Raw genomic sequence first — 7,248 nt, 5'->3', positions numbered from 1 at the left:
CATGTCCACCAACATCTTCTCATCACCGCCGTACGACAACCACCCACACCAGAAAAATCGCCAAATCTGATACCAGACTCCACCACCGCCCGTATCAACCACACACACCTTCGCACACAACCTACCACAACCAAAATTACAAATCCAATATCATCAACTGACGGTCACAATACCCACTGTTGCAACACACTTCTGTTTCGCCGTCACCACTGTCACACAGATCTACTTTACCATCACACAGATATGCTCGCAAACATCAACACCGCCATCACATAGATCTGCTTCGCCGTCATCGATCTGCTTCGACAATGAACACACCATCGCCGATCTACTTCGCCACCATCAATGCCACCATCACATATCTACTTCGTCAACGAAAACATCACCACTTCGCACAGCACAAAACATCACTGGGTTGTGGGAGAAAATGTAAAGAAAGATGGCGAGCGGCGACTGTGATTCTCAAGAGAGAAGAGAGAATGGAGGAGGCGAATGAAGAAATGCAGCGAGAGAAGGGGACGGGTTCCGGTAGAATGTGTAGAGAGAGAGTTGGAATTAATTAGAGTTTGTGTAAATTGTAGTATATATTAGTAAAAATATTTATTTAAAAAAATTAATTGAAATAAAAAATCTGATTTTTGAAAGATGAAAGTTCCCGCCTGATTTAAAATTTTAGGATTTTAACATTAAGGTTTTGTATAATTACCACTTTTCAATTTTTATTTCTGCCCATGTAAAATTCAAACCAGCCTGTGTTCCTTTCGTCTATGCCCAAAAGAAAAAAAAAATTAAAACCCAATTCAAAAAATCAGCCCAATTCAAATACCCAACAAACCTAACATCCTCATCCCTCTCCCTCTAATAGTCTCTGTCTCAAATTGCTGTTCCATAGTCCCATTCGTCTCTTTCCATCTCTACCAACAAACCTTCCTCGTGTTCTTCTCAAAATAAGGTTCTTCTTCTTGGATTTTATTTCGTATATTCCTCTCCATTAATCTGCCTTCTTGTATGTTTATCAGTTAATGCAGTAAAATTATTTAAGCAATAACTTTGACATTTATGATATATCTACCTTCTTGTTATGTGTACATGTAGTAGATTTTAATTAAGTAATAAATATGAAATATATATGGCAAATTTATTAAAATTTTCTTTCAATGTATCTCACAATTTGTGGTATTAAAATGCGCCAACTTCCGCAACTGTTGTGAATTCTGCTAATGTAAATTACACATCTAATAGATGTGTGTAATCCCGTCAGCATCATCCATGAGTACTTTGCAATCGGCAGATATGCTCTCAAATTTTCATTTACAATCTTAGGAGGCTTGAGTATGTATATTGGCATTGACAAGAGCATATTGCACGAGAGCAAGTTTTGCTTCTGGGTACAGAATTTATTTACCCAATTAGTTAATTTTCCTTCAATCTTGTTTAATAAGTCATTTTAGAGTATGCACTTCTTAGAACCTTTATATATGTGATATTTAAGGTAATGAGAGATACAATTTTAATTTTTAAGAACTGTGGGAAGACAATTTTTATAAGGATGAAGACCCTTTAATTTTTATTAACTGTAGCTATCCATTTTTATTTACTGAATTTAATAACGTCACTGGCAAACTGTATCAACTATAGCTACCCATTTCACATAGACATTTATATACTCCAATTGGAATTTTATTTATTCCATTTTTTATTTTGACATAATTTTCTCTGTAGAGTTTGAAAGATGTGTAAGTCCAAGCTATACCTTCCATTAGCTAATTTGCTGAAGCAATTTTTCATCTTTCTATCAACTGATCAATATGAAACAAAAGTTTGTAATGCACTTAATTTGGCTTCCATATTTGTATCACTAGAATCTGAGTTTGTTGTGTTTTTGGGTATAATTAATTAGATGCATTGATGGAAATTACCCAACCTAAGAAGATAAGTCTTGTCAGTGGCCATGCTTGGATGGTCACTGCCTTTCTATAATGTCCAAGTTGTGTGCCTAATAAAGCAATTGTAGAATGCACTTTTTTTTCCATATATTATATTAGTGTCTATTCTATTTAGTTTATTAACTTTTTATAGAAATATTGAATTTAACCTTATATAACAATTCATGTGTAGTTTGGTACGCTTGGAGTAGTTATGTTTTGTTCTATCTTCTAGCTTTGAGTAAGAACATGTCATTTAAGATTTTCACCTATTAGAAAGCAATTTAACTAGCTAACAGAGAATCTTACAAGGCTCTATATGGGAATTAATTGTAGAATTAGTGATCATAGGGAAGCCCAAAATATACATGTACACATGAAAACAACTAACTAGGACTAGAAAAGGACTAGCAAAGCACAAGTAGACATACCCTAGTCACTGCCATGGTTTTCGATAAAAAAGGAACATGGTAGTAGTCTTTTATGTGTACTCGATCAAACTACAGTATTATTTGAACATCGTAACACACATTTTGAAGGATGTGATAGCAGTCATTTGTATGTGCTCACTCAAACTAAGTATCACTTGAACATCATGACACGTATTTTGAAGGATGTTGGCAGATTTACTCTCACAAGTGCACAACTAATTAATAGAACAATCCTTAACTTGTTCTTAAATTTCAACTCGTGCAACCTAATTTCTTAGATCTGCCTCTGAAAGGCTCGGTTCTCAAATTCATTGAACAAAGGACCCAAAATGGATTGAGTCCACAATTTTCTTGTGCTTGTGTGGGATTTCCAACCGTTTGATAAAATGTGCATTAGAATATGCATCCTTTAAATTGAGTTATTTGTCAACTGTTGATTTTGGAAACTTAAGCTCTGTTTTTGTGATTTTCGGATGAAATGTTTAGGGAAAAACTCACTGTCATCCTCCCCCGGGCATCGCAACGTTCTTATAAGGTGGTTTGAATTTTCGGTCTCATATTTTTTGTCCTTGGGCGATGGCTAAAGAAGACAATTTGGAACGAAAAGAATGGGATTCCCATTGACTGCCAGAAAATATTGTGGTCAGTCTCAACAAGCTTAGTGGATTCAAGAAGTATAAAGTCTCCAAAATCAACTTTTTGCATCCACGAACCAGGTCTTGTAATTCATGTAATATTATCTTACAAAATCCTCTTTTTTCTATAATATTATCTTTCAAAATTTTCATAAAAATCATCATAATTCTAATTCGAGATAGTCACGATTTTTCCAACAGGTCCATTATCAACGTCGAAGATGCTTTCAACGATTTGCTTGCGCTACAACCTTGTAGGATTTATACAAATGCTAAACTCCAAAAAGAAGTTGAAAATTTAGCTTCTTCTAGGTGGTTCAAGGAAGTAGAGCTCGACATGAAAACGAACTCTGATGGAACAGTTGATATCAATTTCCCCATTAAAGAAATGTATTGGGGATCAAAGTATCGAATGAAATGCATCGACGTGAATTTGCTTCTAGAGCTGGATTCAATCCAAATGGATGAAAACATGACACAGAATGAAGCGATGGAATTCATGATGAGCTACAATAGACAGTATCGAAAACCAGTGGAGGAAGCCAGGCCATGCATGCTGCCAATAGCAGTGCAGGGAGAAATCCAAGGAATGCTGAGACAATGTGGTAATGTAAATTCGAGGTTTTTAAGAAAGATTGCCAAGAGAATAGAGAAATGGTATCATGAAAATGGGTACCAGCTTTCCCGGGTCGTGAATTTCGGGAATTTGGATCCAAATAGTAAGGAACTTGTGTGTGAAGTGATGGAAAGAGATATAAATAGGGTGGTTGTTCAGTTTCAAGATAAGCATAGGAATATCTGTGAAGGAAATACTAAGCTTGGTGTTATTACCAGAGTACTACCCAAACAGGTATTAGTCTGACCCCTTTCCCGTCTCAATTGTGCCCAGTTCTATATATCTTGTATGAATATGTTACAAGCTGGATTATTTTTATTCTTTGGTCTAATATCACTCGATTTTATAGTTAGGAAAAGGACGTGTTTTCCAAATCGAAGCGTCCAGAGAGGCTTTGAATAATCTCAATTCTCTAAATCTTTTTTCTTATATTGAACTCAATCCATCCATGGATGAGAGAAATGGAGCTATCACTGCTGAAATTAAGTTACATGAAGCACAATGCCAATCAGTTGAAGTCAATACAGAATGGAATATCGTGCCTCAACGCAATGGTCGACCAATGTTGGTATGTAACTGATAGGGTTAAAGATGTATGTGGCCGCTAAACTTTTAGTGAAATTTCTTGTTGGTTTGACTAAATAGAAAAGCTTTTGTCGTACTCTAGTTATTTGTCAACTAGATTGCTGCATAAGCTTTTCTGTCGATCAAGATAGTGATGAATTTGGAACAAAATGAAGTTTAAGTGATCAATGGGAAATTTTTGCTAAAAGTTAAGTGACACTGATTTGTGCTTGTAAATTTAACTGTAAACAATTTGAACAATTTTCTATTAAATTGAAATGTTGAATCCATAAATATTTGGGATAATAGTACCATCTTTCTTGTGTTGTTATTTCAGGCTTCAATACAACCTTCAACGAATATTTCCTTAGAGGTTCGAAATCTTAAAGGCCTAAATCGAAGCATTATTGGCTCAATGACTCTTAGCAACCTATTTGATCTCGAGGTGAGGTAGAAAATAAACATAACATCTTTGGTATATTGAACTAGACAATAATGAACAGTATTACTGTGTATGAAAGTATAAAAGTTAAAATTTTATTTGTTTTATATATAGTATTGTCTAATATTACATATGTAACATTCTCATGATGTTCGAAGATTGAAAAACTAAGAATGGGAATGCAAGTTATTGGCTATTTAATTTTCGTAACTTTAATGGGAAATCTCTTAACAAGATGATCTAGGTTTCAAGTTCGAATATGTACATCCATTTCTAGATGGTGTGCATAATCCTCGCAATCGCACCTTTCATGCTTCATGTTTCAACAGTTTGAAATCTAGTCCTGTGTTTACAAGTGGTCCTGAAGTAGATTTGCCTCCGTTATGGGTAGATCGTGCTGGAGTTAAAGCCAATATTACCGAGGTAGATCATTTCTCGTGATGTAAACGTAATCAATTGAACCTTTGGCTATGGGAGTCCATAAGATGTGTTTGTTCTTTATTCTCTTACATCTGATTAGAAGCGACTTCTTGTTTCTTTTAAATGTTGCCCATCTTTCGACAAACCTAGCTTCCTCCATCCTTTGGGACCAACTTGTTGTCCATGTCAACCACGCCTTTTGGCCTAATTTTTGACCCAGACCCACACTCAACAAACTTGTTCTAGGAAAAAAATTCTAAATTTGTGAATTATTTATCTTACTTGTGCATTTCTAACTAAGATTGTTTGTGCAGGATTTTACCAAACAGAGCAAATTCACTTATGGACTTGTCATGGAAGAAATCATAACCCGTGATGAAAATGGTCAGATGATGATGTTAAATGGGGATATTAGTGCTAATGGACCTCCAACTACGCTAAGGGCACTGGTATAGATCACATGGAATTTTTACAAGCAAATCTAACACGAGATAATACGAGATCTCTAAATAGGGCATTAATTGGTGAGAGGAATGTGTTCCTGGTGAGTTTCCAAGCTTTTGTTGGTCTTTCATTATTGTCATCTCAAATAGGCGGACGTAATAAATAACCGGAACGAAATGACATTCCATCATGGTGCTGCATTATCATCGTGGTACTATTGTTTGTACGTATGTTTATTTGTCCCAAACGCACAGACTACATCTCCATTTGCCACGCCATGTTTTCCACTTGCTTGGTGTCCCTCACGCTGTGAGCTCCTTAGGCTTTGGGGAAACCCCATTCATGCTACCCTGCTAGGCTCTAGCATGGGTCTTCACCATTGACTACTCCTTTTGCATGCTCTCGATGCTCTTCCATAGTCCAGTTGGCCTTCCACCCCACATTGTGATCTCCATAGCTCACTTAAAATTTAATGGGGCCCTTTTTTTCAATTTTTTTCTTGGAGGGCTTAACCCCTGTTTGTCTACTTTTAAAACAAAACTCTTGAATTCTCATACTCATTTTCAACAACATATTCACACAATAAAATATTTTGCACGTTAACCCAAAACTTTTCACTACTTGTTAACTACACATTCTCCAAAAAAATCACTATTCAAAACTTCATTTTTTTTTTCAAAATAATGGTCATCAAACAGGGCCTCAATTTGCTGTTCACTTTGCTATTTTAACCACTATCAATATTAAAAACTACATTGATAACAGTTCTAAAATATTTTATTATCTTAACTGCAGTTTGATCAAGGACTTTATTTTGGTAGCAAGTTCCCATTTTTCAATCGCCACAAGCTAACAATGACCAAATTTTTTCCCTTAAAGCAAGTCGAAGAAGGTAAAGGTAAACCTGCTCCACCTGTTTTAGTCCTTCACGGCCTCTATGATGGTTGTGTAGGAGATCTCCCGAACCACGAAGCTTTTACACTTGGGGGACCATATTCAGTCAGAGGTTACAATGTGGGAGAGCTTGGAGCAGCTAGACAAAAACTCGAGGTATATATAAGTCACTTGAAACCACGTTTGAAAATGTTAACAAGCTAATTTAATTTTTGACAACTCAAAGTTTTTAGATGAGTAGGTTAAGCAAAAGTACACTAAATTAGAATGATCATGTCTAGAAGTTCATTAGACTAGTATCTCACTTGTGATGCAATGTGTAGTTGGCAGCTGAGGTTCGAATACCCAAAAATGCATACGCTTATGCATTTGCAGAACATGGAAACGATCTCGGCAGTTCAGTATCTATACAAGGAAATCCCACAAAGGAATACATGAGAAATGGTCATGGTTCCTCGTATGGTGTTGGAGTGAAGCTCGGTCAAGTACGTGCAGAGTATGCATTTGATCATAACTCAAGGCGTGGCTCATTTTTCATTCATGTTGGGGAGAGATTCTGAGAGTTGTTCATTAATCAGATTTTTAATTTTTCTTATTAATTATCCAAATTCTATTTGTAAAGATAGGAGGATTGTGAAGATTCTTGAAGAAAAAAATACGTAATTTGACTTCTTTTAGCTGTTCAGAAGAATATATGCAACTTCATTGACAAACCATTGTTTTTTATATGATGATTAGGACAATTGATCAGAAATTGAATTTAAAATTTTAACAATATTTCTTATCAAATGTTTGAGAACAAGTTATACACAGAACATGATATTACACAGCAGCTACCCAACTCTCACAATCGCATGAACTTATTAGATGCCGAATA

The 7,248-nt window shown here is 35.6% G+C and overlaps 1 pseudogene; it reads left to right on the top strand.

Moving 5' to 3' along the window:
- Nucleotides 1–308: 308 nt before the first annotated feature.
- On the top strand, nucleotides 309–6,946 carry LOC111407374 (annotated as a pseudogene).
- Nucleotides 6,947–7,248: the final 302 nt, after the last annotated feature.

This window comes from Olea europaea, chromosome 1 (genome assembly GCF_002742605.1).
Source record: "Olea europaea var. sylvestris chromosome 1, O_europaea_v1, whole genome shotgun sequence".
In the NCBI taxonomy this organism is placed as follows: Eukaryota; Viridiplantae; Streptophyta; class Magnoliopsida; order Lamiales; family Oleaceae; genus Olea; species Olea europaea.
The sequence above is the reverse complement of the archived record's forward strand: the minus strand, read 5'-3'. Positions and strand labels throughout refer to the sequence as shown.